This window comes from Monodelphis domestica, chromosome 5, assembly GCF_027887165.1.
Source record: "Monodelphis domestica isolate mMonDom1 chromosome 5, mMonDom1.pri, whole genome shotgun sequence".
Classification (NCBI taxonomy): Eukaryota; Metazoa; Chordata; class Mammalia; order Didelphimorphia; family Didelphidae; genus Monodelphis; species Monodelphis domestica.
The window spans coordinates 84,087,568-84,113,355 of NC_077231.1; the positions used below are offsets into that span (position 1 = coordinate 84,087,568).

Sequence of the window (25,788 nt, forward strand, 5' to 3'; positions counted from 1 at the left end):
CTTAGAAAAATTAGAATTAATAGACATATGGAGAAAAATAAATAGGGATAAAAAGGAATACACCTTCTTCTCAGCACCACATGGCACATTCACAAAAATTGACCATACATTAGGTCACAGAAACATAGCACACAAATGCAAAAAAGCAGAAATAATGAATGCAGCCTTCTCAGATCACAAGGCAATAAAAATAATGATTAGTAATGGTACATGGAAAACCAAATCTAAAACCAATTGGAAATTAAACAATATGATACTCCAAAACCGTTTAGCTAAAGAAGAAATCATAGAAACAATTAATAATTTCATCAAGGAAAATGACAATGGCGAAACATCCTTTCAAACCTTTTGGGATGCAGCCAAAGCGGTAATCAGAGGCAAATTCATATCCCTGAAAGCTCATATTAACAAACAAGGGAGAGCAGAGATCAATCAATTGGAAATGCAATTGAAAAAACTCGAAAGCGATCAAATTAAAAACCCCCAGCAGAAAACCAAATTAGAAATCCTAAAAATTAAGGGAGAAATTAATAAAATCGAAAGTGATAGAACTATTGATTTAATAAATAAGACAAGAAGCTGGTACTTTGAAAAAACAAACAAAATAGACAAAGTACTGGTCAATCTAATTAAAAAAAGGAAGGAAGAAAAGCAAATTCACAGCATTAAAGATGAAAAGGGGGACAGCACCTCCAATGAGGAGGAAATTAAGGCAATCATTAGAAATTACTTTGCCCAATTATATGGCAATAAATACACCAATTTAGGAGAAATGGATGAATATATACAAAAATACAAACTGCCTAGACTAACAGAAGAGGAAATAGAATTCTTAAATAATCCCATATCAGAAATTGAAATCCATCAAGCCATCAAAGAACTTCCTAAGAAAAAATCCCCAGGGCCTGATGGATTCACCTGTGAATTCTATCAAACATTCAGAGAACAGTTGACCCCAATACTATACAAACTATTTGACATAATAAGCAAAGAGGGAGTTCTACCAAACTCCTTTTACGACACAAACATGGTACTGATTCCAAAACCAGGCAGGTCAAAAACAGAGAAAGAAAACTATAGACCAATCTCCCTAATGAATATAGATGCAAAAATTTTAAATAGGATACTAGCAAAAAGACTCCAGCAAGTGATCAGAAGGATCATTCACCATGATCAAGTAGGATTCATACCAGGGATGCAGGGCTGGTTCAACATTAGGAAAACCATCCACATAATTGACCACATCAACAAGCAAACTAGCAAGAACCACATGATTATCTCAATAGATGCAGAAAAAGCCTTTGATAAAATACAACACCCATTCCTATTAAAAACACTAGAAAGCATAGGAATAGAAGGGTCATTCCTAAAAATAATAAACAGTATATATCTAAAACCAACAGCTAATATCATCTGCAATGGGGATAAACTAGATGCATTCCCAATAAGATCAGGAGTGAAACAAGGATGCCCATTATCACCTCTACTGTTTGACATTGTACTAGAAACACTAGCAGTAGCAATTAGAGAAGATAAAGAAATTGAAGGTATCAGAATAGGCAAGGAGGAGACCAAGTTATCACTCTTTGCGGATGACATGATGGTCTACTTAAAGAATCCTAGAGATTCAACCAAAAAGCTAATTGAAATAATCAACAACTTTAGCAAAGTTGCAGGATACAAAATAAACCCACATAAATCATCAGCTTTTCTATATATCTCCAACACAGCTCAGCAGCAAGAACTAGAAAGAGAAATCCCATTCAAAATCACCTTAGACAAAATAAAATACCTAGGAATCTATCTCCCAAGACAAACACAGGAACTATATGAACACAACTACAAAACACTCGCCACACAACTAAAACTAGACTTGAACAATTGGAAAAACATTAACTGCTCATGGATAGGACGAGCCAATATAATAAAAATGACCATCCTACCCAAACTTATTTATCTATTTAGTGCCATACCCATTGAACTACCAAAATACTTCTTCACTGATTTAGAAAAAACCATAACAAAGTTCATTTGGAAGAACAAAAGATCAAGGATATCCAGGGAATTAATGAAAAAAAACACATATGATGGGGGCCTTGCAGTCCCTGACCTAAAACTATATTACAAAGCAGCAGTCATCAAAACAATTTGGTACTGGCTAAGAAACAGAAAGGAAGATCAGTGGAATAGACTGGGGGAAAACGACCTCAGCAAGACAGTATACGATAAACCCAAAGATCCCAGCTTTTGGGACAAAAATCCACTATTCGATAAAAACTGCTGGGAAAATTGGAAGACAGTGTGGGAGAGACTAGGAATAGATCAACACCTCACACCCTACACCAAGATAAATTCAAAATGGGTGAGTGACTTAAACATAAAGAAGGAAACCATAAGTAAATTGGGTAAACACAGAATAGCATACATGTCAGACCTTTGGGAGGGGAAAGGCTTTAAAACCAAGCAAGATATAGAAAGAATCACAAAATGTAAAATAAATAATTTTGACTACATCAAACTAAAAAGCTTTTGTACAAACAAAACCAATATAACTAAAATCAGAAGGGAAACAACAAATTGGGAAAAAATCTTCATAGAAACCTCTGACAAAGGTTTAATTACTCATATTTATAATGAGCTAAATCAATTGTACACAAAATCAAGCCATTCTCCAATTGATAAATGGGCAAGGGAAATGGATAGGCAGTTCTCAGATAAAGAAATCAAAACTATTAACAAGCACATGAAGAAGTGTTCTACATCTCTTATAATCAGAGAGATGCAAATCAAAACAACTCTGAGGTATCACCTCACACCTAGCAGATTGGCTAACATAACAGCAAAGGAAAGTAATGAATGCTGGAGGGGATGTGGCAAAGTAGGGACATTAATTCATTGCTGGTGGAGTTGTGAACTGATCCAACCATTTTGGAGGGCAATTTGGAACTATGCCCAAAGGGCGACAAAAGAATATCTACCCTCTGACCCAGCCATAGCACTGCTGGGTCTGTACCCCAAAGAGATAATGGACACAAAGACTTGTACAAAAATATTCATAGCTGCGCTCTTTGTGGTGGCCCAAAACTGGAAAACGAGGGGATGCCCTTCAATTGGGGAATGGCTGAACAAACTGTGGTATATGTTGGTGATGGAATACTATTGTGCTCAAAGGAATAATAAAGTGGAGAAGTTCCATGGAGACTGGAACAACCTCCAGGAAGTGATGCAGAGCGAGAGGAGCAGAACCAGGAGAACATTGTACACAGAGACTAATACACTGTGGTATAATCGAACGTAATGGACTTCTCCATTAGGGGCGGTGTAATGTCCCTGAACAACTTTCAGGGATCCAGGAGAAAAAAAACACCATTCATAAGCAAAGGATAAACTATGGGAGTGGAAACACCGAGAAAAAGCAACTGCCTGAATACAGAGGTTGAGGGGACATGACAGAGGATAGACTTTAAATGAACACTCTAATGCAAATACTATCAACAAAGCAATGGGTTCAAATCAAGAAAACATCTAATGCCCAGTGGACTTACGCATCGGCTATGGGGGGTGGGGGGGAGGAAAAGAAAATGATCTATGTCTTTAACGAATAATGCTTGGAAATGATCAAATAAAATATATTTAAAAAAAAAAAAAAAACTTCCCAAGCTTTCTTTTTGACCCAACTAAAACCATATCTTTTATTGGAAGCTTTCTCTGATATCTCTTAATTCTAGTGTCTTCCATCTGTTAATTATTTCCTAATTATCACACACACACATACACATGTATGCGCACACACACACATATATAGTTTGCTTTGTGTGTGTGTGTGTGTATGCATTTTTTCTCTCCCACTAAATCATAAGCTCCCTGAGGGTAAGGATTGTCTTTTGCCTCTATTTACATATTAGGTGCGTAGCATAGTGCTTGGCATGTAAGAGATGCCTAATAAATGTTTGCTTATTAACTGACCGATTGATCCAACCAATCCTCATATATCATGGTTTCAAGGCTATTTATCATTCCATTGTTTGTTCTTTTCACTCTCCAATTTTTCAAGGTCTCTCCTAAAATGTGGGACACAGAACAAAACACAATTTCTTAGAAATGCTCTGATCAGCTCAGTGCAATTGAAGCTATCATTTCCTCCTTCCTAAAAGTGACGATATCCTTGACACAACCTAAGACTACTGAATTAGGTTGTTGGGTTTGTTTGTTTGCAATATTACACTGCTGACTCAAACTGATCTTTCCGTCCACTATAACCCCCTCATTGTAATCAGATAAATTTTGATCTAGTCATGCATCCCTCATCTTACAGTTTAGGATTGGTTTTCTGACCCCACCCCAGATTCCATGATGCCATGTTATTCTGGTTCGCTTCCAACTCTCTAACTCATTCTTTGGCCACCACTTTAAAATGAGATGTTTTTGACTTCAAAGACAGCCCTCTATTCATTATACCTTTATGCCTCCAAGATGGGGCTCCCTATGGGCGTCATATTGACTTAGAAAACCACATATTAACATTAACCATGTTCTACTGTAGTTTTATTTATTTTGTTATGCCTTCCCTAATTATAGTTTAATGAGGTTTCGAGTGAGCTCAAGAGTAATTGCAGTCCACACAAGACTCTGAAATGGCTTTTAACCTGGGCTCCACAGGAAGCTCATGGGTAGATTTCAGAGGGTGCATGAACTTGAATGATAAAATAACAACAATAAATTCTTATTTTCATTAAGCTCTAACTAAAATGTAGCATTTCCTTCAACAATTTCAAATACTATTCTGAGAAGGGGTTATATATGATCTACCTGAGTGCGAAAGAGGTTCATTACACAAAAAATTCCTAGGAAGCCCTATCCTGGAACATAATGCCTGCCACTGCCAGATAAATCTTCCAATAACACATCATTGCACTTCTCACTTCTACTATCTTCAAAGACTCCCTGCTGCCTACAGGATAAAAATCTACACTTCTTATATGCCAATTTAGACTTGCCATAATGTAACTGAAGCATATGGAAACCATCATATCATACTACATCTGGAGTATTATGTTCAGTTCTGCGCACCACATGTTAGAATCTATGATGACAAGCCAACAATTTCAAAGGTGAGCACTCCATATGGAGGAGGACCTGGAGTCGACATCCTCTTAACATCAGGGTTACTTAGCCTAGATAAGAGTATGCATAAGGTTGATGTGATGACCCCCTCAAGTACTTGAGAATCTATAAGGAAAGACGGGGTTAGATTTTGTTTCCCCAGACTGATTCCAAAAGAAAGAACTATTATTTTTTGCCCTTCATTTTCCTTTTTTTTAAACCCTAATCTCCCATCTTATAATCAACATTAAGTCTGGATGTCAAGGACGGAAGAGTAGTAAGGGCTAGACAATTGGGTTTAAATGACTTGCCCAGAGTCACACAGCTAAGAGGGTTCTGAGGCCAGTCTTGAAACCAGGACCATCTGGCTCTCTTCCACTGAGCCACATCACTACGCCGGTTCTTCTTTTTCAGAAAGGATCAGTGACATCATGGGGTGATATCTTGACTTGCTCATTAATTGAATGGCCATAGTATGTCTAAAAAAATGTACATACCTTAATTAAAATATTTTATGCACAGAATGCTAACCATCATCTGAAACTTCAGCTAATCTTTATTTTTTGCTGGCAAAGGGTCATCCCTGGATGTTGATGGCTGCTAACATAAGTATGTACTTATGTTTATTGTATATTATAATAAACTTAATGTTTATTGATTACTGACTAATGTTAACACCTATTAGCATGACCTGACAGATCTACTTTTCTGGATTTAGAGAATCAAGTCCGTACAAAGACTTATACCTACTCACTGAACCCTAAGAGGGCCTTTGTGTGCCTTGTCTCCTCAATAAGACTATAAACCACATGTGGGCAAGACTGTATCTTCTAATTCTTGGGCACACCTCATGGCACCAATATAACACATACTATAGGTAGCAATTTAACACAGTAGAGAAAGCATTGATTCTAGAGTCTGAGCCTCTGAGGTATCATCATGCCTCTATACCTCACTATGATCTGGGAGAAATCACTTAACTTGGCTCAATTTCCTTATCTGTGAATTTATGGGGTTGAACTAGGTGGCCTCTGAGGCTCCTTCTAGATCTATGAACCTATGATAGAATAAGTGCTCAATAAATACTTGTAAAGTAAAATTGTTCAGTGCTAAAACATCTTAAAATATTTTGTCCCCATGAGATATAATGATCTAATAAATTAATTAATGTTAAAAGAGTCTATTTTCAGCTGATTTCATTTTGCCATTTTACAGAGAAGATGGCATCACTCCCAAATATATCCACATGAAGGAAACAAGTGAATTTTGTTAATAATAACCAAAATCTATAGAGCTCTTTAGTTTTGCAGGGCATTTTACAAATATAACACTTCATCTTTGCTAAAGTCCCATCAGGTACTAGAGGGTTTATCTTCCCCTTTTAATGGCGGGGGAAACTGAAGACTTGAAAGAGTTAAGGTCTGAGATGAACTCAGGTTCACAGAGCTGGTAGGTGCCATATTAAAAGTTGGGTATCTCTAGTCTCCAAGTCCACTTTATATACCATAATGTACTACTTGGCAAAAGCCAATCCATCAAGAAGCATCTATTAAGCACTTAATTTGAGGCTAAGCACCTCAAGAAAAAATAGTCTTTACCACAAGGAAGTTACATTTAAGTCTTTATTTGTCTGTGAGCTTCTGAGAGAAAAAACTTATCTTTTACCTTTCTCATCACAGTACCTGGTATTTTTTTTCAGTCATTTTACAGTCATGTTCTATTCTTGTGTGATCCCATTTGGAGTTTTCTTGGCAAAGATACTGGAGTAGTTTGCCATTGCCTTCTCCAGTTAATTTTACAGATGAGGAAAATGAGGCAAACAGTGAAGTGATTGGTCTAGGGTCACACAGCTAGTAAGTGTCTGAGTCTGGATTTGAACTTACAAAGATGAGTCTTCCTGACTCCAGGCCTGGCACTCTATCCACTGTGCCACCAAGCTGCCCCATCTGGCACTTAGTGCTAAATGAATGTTTGTTTGTTGATTGATTGACTGAGGTTAAATGTCTTGATCTGGATCACACAAGTAGCAGTTTTCCTCAGTAGAAATTCAAGGTTTCCCTGTCTTCACGGTCAACATTCTTTCACTGTGTTGCTGTCTCTCAAAAATTTGCCATTCTTCCAAAAGAGGAAATTATTAAATGTGTTCAGAATAGAAACATCCATCTATCACCTTAGCCACCTCTGCCCTTTTTTCAATTCTCATTTCAAATGTGAAGTGGGGGAGGCAGTTGGAGGGATGATTTTTATAAGACCAAAGGTTAAGCTGAATTAAAAAACTGAGAACTGATAAAAAGCAAGTTTCAAGAATATGAAGAATTTGCTGATCTTACAGAAACCAAAGTATTTAGAGCACTAATTAGATCAGTTAAACTGGAATGAGCTATCTTCTGGAGGCCATCCAACCAACCAGGCTGTCCAAGAGAACACTTTATAAGAGATATTATGGAAAGAAGGGACATTTTAGGGACACCCTCTAAAGCAATAAAAAAAAAAAGATTCTCAGAAAATGGAAGCAAGGTCAGGAAAGTGGAGGTGGCAAATCACTTCCCTCTTCAAAAAGCTTCACTGGAACCCAACTGCCTCTAGGAAAAAATGGAAACTCATTCAATTGTCATTGAGAACTCTTCAAAAGCTCCTTCCAGGCTCTCTTTCTAGACTGAATTTTTTTTCTTTATTTTTTAAAATTTAGAGTAGTTTTCCATGGTTACATGATTTATGAATATCCCCCCATTTCCCTCCCCGCTCTTGGAGCTGACAAGCAATTCTACTGGGTTATACATGTATCATTGTTCACAACCCATTTCCATGTTATTCATACTTGCAATAGTCATCTTTTTATGCCAAAACCATAATCATATCCCAATCCAACCATGTGATCAATCATATGTTTTTCTTTTGCATTTCTACTCCCACAGTTCTTTCTCTGGATGTGGATAGTGCTCTTTCTTCTAAGTCCCTCAGAATTGTCCTGGATCATTGCATTGCTGCTAGTAGAGAAGTCTATTATGTTTGATTGTGCCACAGTGTATCAGTCTCTGTGTATAATGTTCTCCTGGTTCTGCTCCTTTCATTCTGCATCAATTCCTGGAGGTCTTTCCAGTTCCCATGGAATCCCTCCAGTTCATTATTCCTTTGGTCACAATACTATTCCATCACCAACAGATACCACAATTTGTTCAGCCATTTCCCAATTGAAGGGCATCCCCTCATTTTCCAATTTTTTTTTTGCCACCGCAAAGAGAGCAGCTATAATTATTTTTGAACAAATCTTTTTCCTTATGATCTCTTTGGGGTTATATAACCCAGCAGTGCTATGGCTGGATCAAAGGGCAGACAATCTTTTAGCGCCCTTTGGGCATAGTTCCAAATTGCCCTCCAGAATGGTTGGACCAATTCACAACTCCACCAGCAGGGTATCAGTGTTCTAATTTTGCTGCATCCCCTCCAACATTTATCACATTCCTTTGTTGCCAAATTGGCCAGTCTGCTAGGTGTGAGGTGATACCCGAGTTGTTTTAATTTGCATTTCTCTAGTCAGGAGGGATTTAGAATACCTTTTCTTGTGCTTATTGATAGTTTTGATTTCATCATGTGAAAACTGCCAAATTAGACTTCATGCCATCCACATCCCACCCTCTCCACTTCCCTGCCATAGAGGATAGATGATATTCGGTCTCCTGTTCATGGACTTTTACAAAGGGTTATGATGTTCCCTCTACTCATCCTCATAGCTTTGAATCCTGAGCTATTCTAAAGAGTCTGAGCTCAAATCCCACCACCTTCATTGGTGCTTTCCTTGATCCTCCCCTCACTGTTTGACACTTTTTCCTCCTCTTCCTCTCCAGAAATTGCTTTTAATTTGTATATTCCACTTTTACATAGCAGACTGTCCTGAAGTCACCAGCACATTCCCGCCCCAGAAGAGTGATAACTATAGGAGTGCTTAATGCCATGTGTCCCAGAAATAGATATTGCTAGAGCTCATCCTTGAGATTCCAATTTCAATGTTTCCTAATTCAGTGGGACAGTGGAAATCATACTGGATTTAGAGTCAGGAAACCTGGGTTTAAATCTCAGCTCTTATGACCTGTGGGTTTTGGGACAATCAATTGGTCTCTCCAAGTCTCTAGTTCAACTTCTGTTAAAGGAAAGTTTTGGATTAGATGACTTTTGAGGTATCTTTTATCTTTCTGTTGTCTTGTGATTTTGGCCTTCATTCCTACTGGTTCCAGATAAAATAACACCTTGGTTGGGAATTTTTATCCCTTTCTTCTACCCTCCCCCCATTATACCATAATACCAAATGACTTTACCAAAGCAGTCTTAAAGGAAGGGAAATCTCTGCCCCTTTCTTTAACTGGGGAATTTTTAAAATTTTTCTTATGGTTACTAATTGGTGCTACAAATTAGATGGTTATTTTTACCATTAATTTAGTAATTACACTTCTGTTTGAGCTTTGAGTTATTATACCATTATGCCTGTTAATACGCATTCAAATATACCACTGAATTAGGGGTCTTCTCAATGTTAGCACTCTCTTGGATGATGGATATCATGACCCATAAACCTTTGTTCTTCCTGCAAGACTTTTTACTAACTTTCCTTACGTTGGTGATATGGGTTCCAACTATTATACAAGGGACTTTTTCCTCATTTTCTCTTTACATGATAAAGATGCCAAAGGAGGAGCATCCAGATGTCAGACACTGTTCTGAGTGGGCTATCTTTTTTTTTTTAATAAGATCATTGATCTAGAGGTAGAAGGGATCTCAGAGATTATCCCCCTCCAACCCTTATTTGATAGATGAGGAAACAGACCTTAAGGTTAAAAATCACTTGCCCATTTGCCCAAATCACTGTAACCCAAGAGTACTCAGGGTAAGATTTGAACCTAGTCCCTTTAACTAATGAACCATTGTTCTTCCATGTATGGTGATATTCCAATCCTACCCTCTAAGTAAATGTTATTTCCTTGAGGATAGGGACTATATGATTTCCATCTCTGTATCTCCCTCCCACTGATCCCCCCTTCACCCTTCACCATGTGCCTAAAATACTGTCTAGTATATATTAGGAGCTTAATTGATATCTTCTGAACTAAAGAATTTAAATTTCATTATTTTACCACAAAGGCATCCTGCTTTTCTCAGTAGTGGAATAATAGTTTCTTGAGGGCATGAGCTATTCCTTTTTGCCTTTGTATCTCTGGCCCCTAGCACAGTGCCTGCCTTGTGTGGGTTTTAAAATTAATAATCAATAACTAAGTATTATATTTTATGAAGTTTTATTAATAATAACTACAGCAAAAGAACTACCTAAATCCAGCCTGGTTGCAAGAGAAGAGAAAGAGGGTGGAGTTACATCCATTTATATAACAATAAAGTAATCATGCAAATGTGGAGGAGCAGGAGAGATTAAAGGGAATTTGGGGAAATACTAAGGGGCTTCTGGGAGATGAAGTCCAAAGATTCTAATTAATACATTTGTGTGAAGCACTTAATACTCATTTCTCTAAACTGAATTGAATCTAAAATAGACTTACTCAATACAGAAATAAAACAATGAAGAAATCAGACATACCCCATCCCAATAACCATGCTAGTACAACCAGTGTAGTTTTAATCTATCAAAAGCTTTTAATCTATTAAGCTATTAAAGCCTACACCTGCATTAAGACTTATGGGACACTAAGTATTTGGAATATGTACTTAGACCATCGTAAACATCATTTTCTAAACTTGAATATTTTAAGTGATTGGTACAATATGTTCTATATAGTATTCATTCATATACTTCTATGTCTCCTGGTGGGAGGTCATAATTTTTAAAAAACCTACTTGAATTCATCATTAAACTGTATATTTGTGTGTATATTTAAACATGCATGTATACACAAATGCCACATGCATGTCATACATTTATAGATGCACACATACATATATGTCACATAGAAGTATGCCATATATACTACATGTGTGCATGTCACATGTACCATGTGTATATATAGAGCACATGTAAGTGTGTGTGTATGTGTACACATATGTTGGGCCAGACTTCCAAAGTGTGTCCTTTGAATTCACTCCATTAAATTACGAAAGAAACTCTTCAGCCTCCAAAAGTCACATCAAATATGCCTGAGGACAAGCAATGATTAGAGTATAAAACCAAAATTATTCTCATAAAACTCAAGAAAGCTGTTACTTTTTACTTCAAGGTCTTAGGAATTCATTTGGGGTCATTTCTCTCCATGAGATCTTTCTCTTAGTCCCCACAAATATAAATCAAATCCCAGGGGACTGGCTCCTTATTGGATTTAGAGCTGGATGGTATTTTGGAAGCCATCTTTTCCAATTCATTTATCTGATGAGTAAACTGAGGTCCAGAGGAGAAGGGAATTGCCCAAAATTACATACTCACACACACAAAGTGGAGGCAGAGGTTAGATTTGAACCCATTGCCTCAACTTCAATTCCAGTGAACTTCTCAAATGATCCTCTCTACCACTTCATGGTAACTTTATACTATCCAGATACACCCAAGTTTTAAATTAGTCTTCAGAAAACATAGTTGAATGTCAGAAAACTGGCGAGATCCCATCAGTAGAGATCTGGGGAGATGACAGACTTCCCAGATGCCATGATAGAATATTCTATCAGGATGAAACCAGCTCTTGTCAAGGGATGTGTATACTATGTGGTCTTTTCTCCAAAGAATGAGGAAAGGAGGAAAAGATTAGGTAAGGATATGCAGAGAAAAGAGATGCTGAGACCATTAAGTTGCACTGACTGGGACAAAAGCACCCTGCATAATTCCCCACTTCCTCCCACATTACCACTTCAACAATAAATCCCCAGATTTCTAGCAATGCCCCCATCTCTCTATAGGATAAAGAAAAGACCCCAGAACTAGAATTTCAGGACAGCAATAGCATACTGTAAAACAAGGATATGAAGATGGCTTGCACCAATCAATTCAGACTAGAGAGAAAAGAGGGAGAAATGGGTTATAGTGGAAAGGCGGCTCAGAAGTCCTCTTGCTTTGACTTCAGAAAAGTCATTTCAGCTTGAAGGAAAAGGGCTCAGTTTATTCAACGGTGAAATAACTTCTCAGTTGTCTTTTGAGCTCTAACATGCTCTGATTCCATTTCATAAAGTGGGTGTCATAAAATGAGTAATATTCACTAATGTTACCAATATTTTTCTAAGCTATAGTCCCTGGTAATATTGACTACACTGTTTGCTAGAAAGTTGGCTCAGGAATCAGAAGACATGGGTTGAAATCCAGCATCTGATATTTACTAGTCATTTGAACGTGGACAAGAAAGACACACAACCTTACCTGGACTTAGTTTCCTTTAATGAACTCTAGCATCCAGAAATATTAGCCTTCTTGCTGCTGTCCTTTAAAACACCTTCCAGGATGCAGCTAGTTGGCTCAGTAGATTGAGAAATAGACCCAGAGTGGGGAGATCCTGGGTTCAAATCTGGCATCAGACACTTCCCGGTTCTGGGTCCCTGGGCAAGTCACTTAACCCCCATTGCCTAGCCCTTACTGCTCTTCTGTCTTTGAATCAATATACAGTATCCCCAGTGATACTAAGACAGAAGGTAAGGGTTTAAAAATAAGATAAAATAAAATAAAATAAAATAAAATAAAATAAAATAAAATAAAATAAAATAAAATAAAATAAAATAAAATAAAATAAAATAAAATAAAATACCTTCCATCTCCTGACTAATGTGCCTTTGCCCAGGCGGTCCTCCACACTACTTCTTTTCCACTGGTTCCTTTTTCCTTCCAAGTTTGTTGAAGTCCTCCCTATTGCCCAAAATCTTTCATCATCAACTTAGCCTTTACTATTATCTTGACCTCAAAATTAACTTGTAAATATGAAAAATGCTCTTAAGGAGAGAGAGGCATATTTCCCAATGGAATGGACACTTGCCAAGAGCAGAGATTGTTTTGTTTTTTATTCTTAAGTGGCATGCATTAGGTGCTTAACAAATGATTACTGACTGAATAAATGTTGAATGAGGAAGGGGCCTTAATTATTTACATTTTTACAAATGAGCATTCAGAGGCACAGAGAAGTTAGTATGTTGCCCAGAAATGAGTTAGTTGGCATTTCAACCCAGTTATTTTAGATTCCAAGTTTAATACACTGTTCATTATGCTACATTGTCTCTCCAAGAAATGGAGGGAAGGAAAGGGAAATGATAGGGCTGTAGGCTTGGGAGACAAACTCTTAACTGTTTATATCTCTTTTGTAACTGTCTATTCTCAAAAGACTCAGTCAAAGGATGTGGGTTTGAATCCCACCCAAGAAAGTTTCTACTTATATGATTACAAATAAGTCACATTATCTCTCTAGTCCTCAATTGTTCACCTCTAAGTAACACAACAGATAAAGTCTTGGGCTTGGAGTCCCAAAGACCCAAGTTCAAAGGGTTCTTCTATCTAGAGTGTGTCTATTCAGTTAGATAAATGATGAGAGGCATTGTGTGCTCAATCCTGTGTCAGGCATTAGACAGTGCTCTGCCATGGCATAGAGGTTGTTTTATTTTATAAGTTCACTGAGTACATACTTTCTTGGCAAACAATCATTTTTCAATATACATATTTCCATAGAACCTAACAACAAACACAAAGTCTAAGGTGATAGTCAACAAAACATTGTTGCTATAACTGAGATGGAGATGAATGACATGGATGGGGTGGTTTTGAGGTTAGTCCATCCTGATTTAGGAGATTATCAGTTAAGAGAATCATTGTTACTTTTGATCAGCTTTCACAACCAATCACAATTACTTAAGAGATGGGTAAAAAAACATTTCATAGCTAGGTACAGGGTTAGAATACCCTCTAATTTAAGACAGACCAAAATTGGGATTTTTCTCAATTTCCAAGATGTATATTTCTTGTGTTTGATTCAGGCACCTAGCAAGGTTGCTTGGTTGTTATGTAACAAATCAGTGGAGTGTGTCCTGAAGACCTGGGCTTGAAGGTGATTGATGTTCTTGGCTTGCCTGGCTTGTAATGGGAGTGAATGTAACTGTGTGGAGAGGGAAAGGAGTGGGGTAATGGATAATAATCTTTATGTGTTAATTCTGTGAATATAATCTTTTAGCATAATAATCTGGGAGGGATTAAGGTGGGATCTATGTGTGTTAACCCTATAAGTATTTGCTCTCATATTATTTTTTTTATATTGGGGAGACAACAATAACTATAACAATTCCATTAGTAGGGGAAGTTAGAGGGAGGAGTCACACAGAAGGGGGTTCAGTGGGTGCCTTTTTTCTGGGGGTTGCTATTCAGTCTCCATTTCCCCAGACGGTGACTCTGTCAGACAACAGGGGTGATGGCTCTCCACAACCTCAGATATGTAATAGTTCTGAAACTTTGGACAGCTCACTCAGTCTCTGAAATAAAGGCAATAACAACACCCATCTCCCATGGCTATTGAGAGGATTAAATGAAAGAATATTTGTATATCATTCAGGAGAGAGTCTGGCATAGAGTGGTCACTTAATAAACGCTCTCTTGATTATCTGCTTGCTTCCTTTTCCTTCATGTGTACAATTGAAGGGGTTTGACTAGTGGACCTCAGCTGTCCCTTGTAGCACTAACTCAATGAAATACATCAATACATAAAAGATAATTTGAGGAGAGAGAAAGCAAACAATCAGGATGTTATGACCTCTGAGGTCCCTTCCAGTGAGAAATGTCGACCAGCCCCGTGGTCTCCCAACGACTGGGTAAGGTTAATAAAGTCACACTAGACAATAGGTTAATGGTTCTTTCCCTTCCTTTCCATTTCTTCCTTCAAGATCTTAAGAATGATTTTCTAAGGGAACTGTATTCGTTTATATCTGAGCAGAAGGATATGCCAGAATTAATCTGCAATTAAATACAATTTCTTTTAAATATCTAACCCCAATGAGCGCCAACTTTCTTTCAGCTCCACCATTATTTGGGCTTTCAGTTACAGAGATAGAAACATATCTAAGCTGGTGTCCACAGAACTGAGCCTCCCCATTGTGCTTGGAAAAAAAACATAAAATGCTTTTACAGACAGTAAGAATCTAAAAAAAAATGAGAAAACTGATGTAAATGTTTGAGAGTTCAAAGACAATTCCTCAGCCAAACTCCAAATTTATGTGAATACAAGCTGTTATGCAAATGAGACTTCAGAGGCTTGGGGATTATATCTTTAATATAACAAAAAAAGGACAATATTAGAAAATAAATGTGTCATGATTTGTTTTATTAATAAGTTTAGTGGGCCCTTTGGTAAAATTTTCCTTATGTGGCTTACATCTTAATTCTCTCAAATTTGAGTTTCTGATATTTTGATAACTATATTTCAAAATTATTTTTCTCCGTAATTCTATGGTCTGTTTGTTTTATCTTTAAAAAGAGTAGCCTGAGAAAGGGTCCATAAGCTTTGCTAGATCAAAAAAGGAATTCACGGCATAAAAATGGTTGTATTGCCACTCTAGGATGAATTATATTAGTGCAAAGAGTAATTTTAAATGTATGATAATTAACATAACTTTACACTAGGATAAAATGATGAAGATAAATTCCTAGCTACAAATTATATAAAATTATTTAAAGAAACAATACTTTTACTGCCATATAAATATTAATTAAATTATTGTGACAATGTAAAGCTATAAACAAAATATGTGCCCAATAACTGACCAAAGAATTTATGGTGTGTGAATATAATGCAATGTTCCTGGGCCATAAGAAATGACTACTACGTTACTCTTTTTTTAAGACATGTAAGAGAGAATGGAGGCTGAAGAAAACAGAAGAAATGACTATTGTACATTGACTACAGTTTCAGAATAAAATCAACAGTGAGAGGTGATAAAACTCTGGAACAAGAGATGATGTTAGCTCCATTCTATTAAAGTTGAAAAGGCATATCCTTCCTTTCTCTTGGACTCTCAATATGCCACAAAAAAATGGGAAATGTTGCATGCTACAGATTGTAGTTACTTTTGTTTTTAGGAAATGTACATTGTACAGAAGGGCAGTTTCACACAGTTAATAAGTATATGGGGCAACATTTGAACTCAGATCTATTTGACTCCAAGTTTAAGCTTCCATGTACTATGTCTATGAAGATAAGGATAGAAAACGAGATTGGTATAGATTGGACAGGGACATGAAAACCATGTGAAGGAGTTTGGATTTTAGTCAGTAGAGAGTTGGAAGTGTAATGGATGGAATGCTAGACTTGGAAAGAGGAAGACCTGAATTCAAATTCTACCTCAGACATTTACTGCCTATGTAACTTTGGGCAAGTCATTCTTTTGAAAAAGTGTCTATAATGTCAAAACAAATGTTATCAAACTCCAGACCATTAATCTAGAATTTTGTCAAAATGGGAATTTCTTCTAGCAATGAGAGTACAGCTATTCCATAACTTAATTGATAATTGCCTAAAACTCAGAAAATTTAACACTTAGAAGAACAGGACACATCAATTGATGCAAAATATCATTTTATTTTAAAATAAAATTTTTCCTCCAACTAGTTCTTTTTTCCTTGCCTGATGGATGAAAGCAGCTCTATGAAGAGATGTAGCTTAAATTCTGTTCCAGTTCTTCTAGTGCCTAAACGATCCATACAGAAAAATGTCTAAAGCTTGATTTGGCCCTAATCGTTCCTGATTCTCAATTTAGCACTTGATCCACTGTGTACCAATATCCCAATCACTTTTAAAGAAAAATGGATATTGCGCTCTATTTGATAGCTTTAAGGAAGTCACTATTTCTTCTAATAAGGTCATACCATTCAGTGACACCATTTTATCTTGATTCCACAATCTGGGCACTTGATCAATTCCAAGTCTGTTCTGTGAAAGAAAGACCCAGAACTTTCCCTTTTGGTGCCGTTGAACACAATATAATATGAATACCATCATGGAACCACCACTGATGAAAAAGCACATCATAATAAAACTGTTTTGTGTTTTTCCTAATCATATATGCTCTGTGTTTATTCACCAACAAAAACTAGATGCTGGACTTGGAGTCCAGAATACCTGTGTTCACACTTGGCTTCAGACTCTTGCTAGTTGTGTTTCTAGGCAAATTACTTAATCTTTTCTATCTACGTCTCCTCATCTGTAAAATGGAATTAATCGTACCCACTGCTCAGGTTTTTGTGAGGATCAAACATGAGGTAAATATAAAATGATGTGTAACTGGTAGCTGTTACTGTTCTGTTTTCTGCTGTTGCTATTATTATTATTCAAACAATTATTAGCTTCAGAGAATAGGTCCATAGATATTCTCTGCTAGTTGACTTCTGTGTTAAAATACTAGGCTGGCCAGTCCCTATTACCCCTTGGCTGATTATTAATCCTAGATATGGCAGTGCAGTTACAGCCAGAATTAGAGGGCTGTATCAGAGGTGGGGGTGCTGTAGAGGCACCTCAAATGGCTTGCTACAGCTGGTTCTTGATTTTTTAAACCCTTACTTTCTGTCTATGTATCATCTCTAAGGTAGAAGGGCAAGTGCTAAGCAAATGAGGTTAAGGGACCTGCCCAGGGTCACACAGCTAAGAAATGACAGTGGTCAGGTTTGAATTCAGACCTGGTACTCTATTTACGCCACACAACTGCCCTTGATTGTAAAATTTTCAATATGAGCACTTATACCTCCACAACAAATTAGGGTTTGATTTGATTAGACTTAAAGAACTAATAAGGCAGGTTATAATTAAAAGTATGTATATACACATCTTCCACCTAGAGAACCTGATTTTTAAACACTTATTAGCAAACTTCTGAATTGCTCTATAAACATTGCTTGAGCTCAGCAGGAATACAGTAGAACACTCAGAGAATGAAAGCATCACCATCCTGGAAGGATGGGAACTTGAAGCTAAGAGTCACTATAACACTGCCATTTATATCTCACTTTAAGGTTTGCAAAGGTCTTATATCCATTATTTTATGTGAGACTTACAACATCCTTACCAGGATTTCTGATAAGGCAGAGGCAGAGAATGGACAACTGGTGCCCCAAAGCCAAGGCACGGGAGCTAAAAGAGCTTCAGGATGGGAGCTATGGTAAGGCCAAATGTCCAGGGTGCATCATCTGTTGTATAGCTGAAAGAGAATTGTATTTGGAGTCAGAGACCCTGGGTTCAAATCCAAATTCTTTCTTTTGCTATTTCTGTGACTCTGGAGAAATCACTTTTTTTCTGGGCTCACTTTTCTATGAAATGAGAAGACTTTAAGAAACGACCTCTGGGACATCCAGGTAAGCATGGCTGCAGAGTAGACATGGCTCGCTTCTACTCCTCAGATCCAATGACACAGATGACCCCAAAAGACCCCCGAAAAACAAGCAAACAAAAAAACAACCATCCTCATGAGAAAGGAGAGACCCCACACTAAAGCGCAGGACTGAAGGTAGGTGGGATTCCGGCATTTCCACAATATAAGGAAATGAAAAGCTGACCCACCCTCCCACCCACCACACAGACGGGAGCCAGAGTTTAAGTCAGCACTGGTTAGAATCAACAAGTGATGGAGGGGAACTCCAGGACTGAACAAGGAGCAGACTTGAATAAGACCACCAAGGACCTACTCCTGAGAGTAGTAACACCCGAAACCCTGGCAGGAGGGCGAGGGGAACTCAGATCTCAGGCACCCAGAACTAGCGCACTATAATCAAACCCCTGAAGTGATTAAGGGGTACCCACAGGTCTTGGGAATTAACTAAGACCACCAAAGACCTACACCTGAGAGCAATAACACCTGAAATTCCGGCAGGCAGGGGAGGGAAGAACCTGGGCTCCCCCAGAAAGACAGCTCAGCTGCAGAGAACCAAGAATTTACTGGAGGCTAAAGCCTTGATCATTTGACCCTTACACTGAGAGCAAGCTCTCCTTACTCAGATGTCTGACTGGAAAGGGCAAGGGGGAAGGAATATAAAAAGGGAGGGAAGGAGAGGGGGAAGGGGAAGAGAAGAAAAAGAGAGGGGCTAAAAAGGGAAGCATATCCCGGGAGGGGACTAGGGGGATTGATCTAAAGTAAATCACTGGTTTAAAAGGTTATAGCTAAAGAAGAAAGGTCAGAATTAGGGGAGGATATCAAAATGACAGGGAATCCACAAGGGACAATCATAACTTTGAATGTGAATGGGATGAACTCACCCATAAAATGTAGACGAATAGCAGAATGGATTAGAATCCCAAACCCTACCATATGTTGTCTTCAAGAAACACACATGAGGTGGATAGATACTCACAAGGTCAGAATTAAAGGATGGAGTAAGACCTTTTGGGCCTAAACTGATAGAAAGAAGGCAGGAGTTGCAATCATGATATCTGACAAAGCCAAAGCAAAAATAGAACTGGTTAAGAGGGATAGGGAAGGTAAATATATTCTTTTAAAAGGGAGTATAGACAATGAGGAAATATCACTAATCAACATGTATGCACCAAGAGGTATAGCACCCAAATTTCTAATGGAGAAGCTAAGAGAATTGAAGGAGGAAATAGACAATAAAACCATATTAGTGGGAGACCTAAACCAACCACTATCACATTTAGATAAATCAAATAAAAAAATAAATAAGAAAGAGGAAAAGGATGTGAATGAAATCTTAGAAGAATTAGAGTTAATAGGCATATGGAGAAAAATAAATAGGTACAAAAAGGAATACACTTTCTTCTCAGCACCACATGGCACATTCACAAAGATTGACCATACACCAGGTCACAGAAACATGGCGTACAAATGCAGAAAAGCAGAAATAATAAATGCAACCTTTTCAGACCATAAGGCAATAAAAATAATGATCAGTAAGGGTACATGGAAAACCAAATAAAAAATTAACTAAAAATTAAATAATACGATACTCCAAAATCAGTTAGTTAGAGAACAAATCATAGAAACAATTAATAATTTCATTGAGGAAAATGACAATGGTGAGACATCCTTTCAAAACATTATGGGATGCAGCCAAAGCAGTACTCAGAGGAAAATTCATATCCCTGAGTGCATATATTAAAAAACTAGGGAGGGCAGAGATCAAAGAATTGGAAATGCAAATAAAAAAACTTGAAAGCAAACAAATCAAAAACCCCCAGAAGAAAACCAAACTAGAGATCCTAAAAACTAAGGGAGAAATTAATAAAATCAAAGTGATAGAACTATTCAACTAATAAATAATACTAGAAGCTGGTACTTTGAAAAAACAAACAAAATAGACAAAGTACTGGTCAATCTAATTTAAAAAAGGAAAGAAGAAGAGCAAATTAACAGCATCAAAGATGAAAAGGGGGACAGCACCTCCAAAGCAGAGGAAATTAAGGCAATCATTAAAAACTATTTTGCCCAAATATATGGCAATAAATATACCAATCTAGGTGATATGGATGAAGATTTAAAAAAATATAAATTACCTAGACTAACCGAAGAAGAAATAGAATTCTTAAATAATCCCATAAAAGAAAAAGAAATCCAACAGGCCATCAAAGAACTCCCTAAGAAAAAAATCCCCAGGGCCAGATGGATTCACAAGTGAATTCTATCAAACATTCAAAGAATAGCTAATCACAATACTATACAAACTCTTTGACATAATAAGCAAAGAGGGAGTTCCTCCAAATTCCTTTTATGACACAAACATGGTACTGATTCCAAAACCAGGCAGGGCAAAAACAGAGAAAAAAAACTATAGACCAATCTCCTTAATGAACATAGATGCAAAAATCTTAAATAGGATACTAGCAAAAAGACTCCAGCAAGTGATCAAGAGGGTCATTCACTATGATCAAGTAGGATTTTTACCAGGAATGCAGGGCTGGTTCAATATTAGGAAAACCATCCACATAAATGACCATATCAATGAGCAAACCAACAAAAATCACATGATTATCTCAATAGATGCAAAAAAAGTATTTGATAAAATACAACACCCATTCCTATTGAAAACACTAGAAAGTATAGGGATAGAAGGGTCTTTCCTAAAAATAACAAAACAGTATATGTCTAAAACCATCAGCAAACATCATCTGCAATGGGGATAAACTAGATGTATTCCCAATAAGATCGGGAGTGAAAAAAGAATGCCCATTATCACCTCTATCATTTAACATTATACTAGAAACTCTAGCAGTAGCAATTGGAGAAGAAAAAGAAATTGAAGGCATCAAAATAGGCAAGGAGGAGACCAAATTATCACTCTTTGTGGATGACATGATGGTCTACTTAAATAATCCTAGAGAATCAACCAAAAAGCTAGTCAAAATAATCAACAACTTTAGCAAAGCTGCAGGATACAAAATAAACTCACAAAAGTCATCAGCATTTCTATATATTTCCAACACAGCCCAGCAGCAAGAATTAGAAAGAGAAATCCCATTCAAAATGATCTTAGACAAAATAAAATACTTGGGAATCTATTTCCCGAGACAAACACAGGAACTATATGAACACAACTACAAAACACTCTCCACACAACTAAAACTAGACTTGAGCAATTGGAAAAACATTAAGTGCTCATGGGTTGGATGAGCCAATATAATAAAAACGACTATCCTACCAAAACTTATTTATCTATTTAGTGCTATACCCATTGAACTTCTAAAAAAATGTTTTAATGATTTACAAAAAACCATAACAAAGTTCATTTGGAAGAACAAAGGATCAAGGATATCCAGGGAAATAATGAAAAAAATACAAAGGAAGGGGGCCTTGCAGTCCCAGATCTCAAACTCTATAATAAAGCAGAGATAGAGTAAGGATAGCAAAGACAGTGAGAATCAAAGGGACACTAAGCAGGTAAAGATGGTTAATGAAATAAAAGTATTTCTCCCCCAGCTTTTTTAGTGTTTTAATACGAATCCTTGTGAGCTATGCTATTAAAATGAATTTGCAGTTTTTAAGAAGAGATTCCCTCCCACTGGGTCTTTGTTTTTACTTCTAATACAGGGGGAATTTTTGTCAGCAACATTAGATGAATAGGTAGCAAGGAAATGGCCAAGGTTTGATGAGCTAGGGGCTGAGAAGATTAACAACTCAAGGACCTGAAGTTCCAATACTGCTTCTCATTAACTTGGAGTTTAACCACTTTAACCCCAATCCTCCCCAAAATAAAGTAGACATGCTTTTCTTTCCTCCCTTGTAAGTGTCTGAGGCTGGATTTGAACTAATGTTCCATTTGGCTGACTCATAGTCACCATTTCCCTCTAAACTCTCTCTTTTCTAGATCCCCAGATCCAAATTCCCTAAATTATCCCTCATATGATATGGTCATTAATCCCACCTTCATGGAGCATCCCAATTCTAGTCTTTCCAAATCTTTTCTAAAATGTATTTCAGAATGGGACACTACACTCCAGCTATGATCTAGACATAGAAAAAAAGAGTACACTGGACTGCTTTTAATGTAATTTAGAATTACCATAGGTCTTTTGGTTGCCATGGTAATACCAATTCATATTGTTGAAAATAATTAAAAATTGCAAATCTTTATTCCCACTAAACTATTTTCTAGTTATATCGTGTCTACAATACCCTTATAAAGTTGATTTTTTGGACACTCCTCTTCAGTCTAGGGCTTTATATTCATCATTATTATTTGAGTCAGTCTGTATTTTTAACAAAATCCTATCTATACTTTAATATAATTTATTTCCTTTGTAATCCTACATATTTTATTTTGTGTATTTATAAATCTGGTTCTGAGAAGGGGCTCAGAACCTTCCCCAGACTGCTGGTGGAAAGGAGGGGGGTGGAGATTGCATGGTATGGCACAAAAAAAGGCTAAGGATCTCTGTGGTGGAAAGGGGAACTTGAGCAGAAATGGGAAGAGCTCTAAAAGAAAAAGATGTGAGGAAGAAGTTCATTCCAGGAATGAAGATCAATCTGGACAAAAGGCAGAGAGACAGGAGAAGGGAGGTTAGGTTTGAGGGTTCATAAGTCAGCCAACTTGTCTGGGCCACTGAGTGCGTGGAGGAGATACACTGTAAGGCCAGAAGAGGTTAGTTAAAGTAGAATGGTGAAGGGTTCTAAATGCCACACAGAAGAATTTGCTGACAACAGAGAGTCAACAGAGAAAACAGAGAGCTTATAGAGCAGGAGAGGAACTTGGTTGGATGTGTTTTTGGGAAATCTCTTTGACTTCTTTGTGAAAGATAGACTTGAGAGGGGAATTAGTTGGGACAGGGAGGTCAATTCAGAGGCTACTGAAATAGTCTAAGTGAGAGGTGATAAAGGCTGGAACCAGTGATGGGGAGGTGGGGGGCAACATGACTGTTAAGGAACAGAAGACTAGGACAGGCACTGTGTATAATGAATCAATGACAGGAGATGCAGGCATGAAGGGGAATGAATAGTCATGAAGTTGCAAGCCTAGGTGATGGCAAGGATTGGACCGCCCTTGACAGAAAATGGGAAATTAGGCAATGGAATGAATTTGACAGGAGAGAGATGCTTTCATTCAGTCATGGTGGATTTGAGATGCTTGTGGGCCAACCAGTTTGAAATGTCCCATACCCCAAAATTCAGGAGGAAGAGTGAGGCAGGATATATAGATATGGGAATCATCTCATTAGAAAGTATGAGGCTTATGTAAAACCCAGTAGAACTGAGCATTGTCTATTGGAGGGGGTAGGAGGAGGGGAGGGAAAGAACATGAATCATGTAACTATGGAAAATTTTTTCTTAATTAATCAATAAAATTAAACTTTATAAAATATGAGGTTTGCAAGAAGGAGAATAAAGAAATAAGAGAAGAGCACTCAGGTGAAAGGGGTAGATATACTCATACTTAGGGCATCCATTATAGGTTTTGATATAAGAAAAAAGCCTGAGGTGGAATTGTTGGATAGAGAAGAGAATAACCAAGAAAATTATCATGAAAACCCAAATAAGGGAGTGTTTTCAGAAAAAGAAGGTAGATCCCAGTGTAAAGTGGTGCTGAGAGATCAAGAAGAGGAAAAGAGAGTTGGGGAAACCAGGTGACTTCAGTGGATAGAGAGTCAGATATGGAGATGGGAAGCTCTGGATTAGAATCTGACCTCAGCTACTTCCTAATCCCAGGCAGTTACTTAATCCCAATTACATAGCCCTTTCCACACTTCTGCCTTGAAGTCAATACACAGTATTGATTCTAAGAAAGACAGTAAATGTTATGAAAAAAAGAATAACAAAGTGTGACAAAAGGCCACTAGAATTAGTAATCTAAGAATCATCATACTCTTGGAGTAGCTTTCAAGAATCCAGGATTCTTTCCATTCTCTCCTGTGATCTGAATAATATTTCAGTAATTTTATCTTCAATTATTTCATTTTAATAACTCAGAAGTTAAAACACTGATCTTGGAACCAGGAAGATTGAATTCAAATATCACGTCTGACATATTAGCTGTAGGACTCTGGACAAGTCACTTAACCCTTCAATACTTAAATTTATTAAAACACTCCAGAGAGGTCAATGAAGCTCTATGGGAAAAACATAGCTTTAATTTTCATTGACTAACTGAAAAGAACCATTTTTCAATTATGATTTAACAACAATGAACATTCTAAAAGGGGATCCAAAGTTTCCACCAGAGTTCTAAAGGGATACACTGAATGGCAAAGAATCCCTGCTCTAAGCCCACCACAAAGAAGGTGCTGACCTTCATTGGTAGGTTCCTCACCAGGGTTCTCCCCATATCTACAAAGTCACTTTCCAATCCCAGAGTATATATATATATTAATTGGCTAAAAAGCAGGACTGTAAGCTATGGTTCTAAGGATATATTATAAACTGCCTTTACAATATCGGGCTGGGTCCTCTTAACATTTTATGGGTCGAAGTGAAATAATGTTGGGATTTGGAGATCATAGAAATATTCTGCCAGCCTGAAAGGGGTTTGGGGGAGGCTTGTGTGCTTGTAATTACTTGTGAGCTTCCTTAACCAGGGTGTTGTTATATTCTTTTTTTAAGATTTTGATTTTGATTACCCAGCAGTAAATGTGTGTGGAGTTCATTGTTTTGTTTTGTTTTGTTTTTGTTCCAGGATCATGCTCTGTGATTCTTTCTTATTGGATTTTGGATTAGCATCTTTTTCCCATTTCCCTCTCAACCCCAAGAGATAATCTGACTAGGTCCCTCCAAAGATCTCATCCTCACATGATATGCCATTGATTTCTACAAAACACGATGGTTGTCCAGCCACTGCTGAATCCTCACTCGTCTACAATGATTTTTTTTAAACCCTTACCTTCTGTCTTAGAATGGATACTGTTTGTTCTAAGGCAGAACAGCAGTAAAAGAGCTAGGCAATAATCATACAGCTAGGAAGTCTATGTGGCTTAAATTGGACCCAGGACCTTCCATCTCCAGGATGGGTATCCATTGATTCCTCTAGCTGCACCTATGATGATTTTAATGTAAAAAAATGATTAACTATGGGCTAAATCAAAGTCATCTATACATTCTTGAAATAACAAAGATTTGATTGATTTAGGTTAAAATAAATGTTATCTTGTATCTTATGATTAGGCAAGATCTTCTAATATATAATGCTTTATATCATGTGAACTGGGTCATAGAATCATAGATCCAGAGGGTGAGGGGACCTCAGGAGTCTTTTATTCCAAGCCTCTCATTTTTACCAAAGAGAAAACTGAGGCCCAACAGGTTAAAGGACAATCT

General features: G+C 37.2%; 1 protein-coding gene and 1 long non-coding RNA gene across 5 annotated transcripts in view; one reads left to right on the plus strand and one right to left on the minus strand.

The window, feature by feature from the left end:
* Window positions 1–25,788, minus strand: part of ANKS1B (ankyrin repeat and sterile alpha motif domain containing 1B) — a 1,427,494-nt gene that overhangs the window by 897,102 nt on the left and 504,604 nt on the right. The window lies entirely within an intron of this gene.
* On the plus strand, window positions 24,706–25,322 carry LOC130454513 (uncharacterized). The gene is made up of 2 exons (XR_008912125.1): window positions 24,706–24,774; window positions 25,151–25,322. It is a non-coding gene; the product is annotated as an uncharacterized LOC130454513 (long non-coding RNA).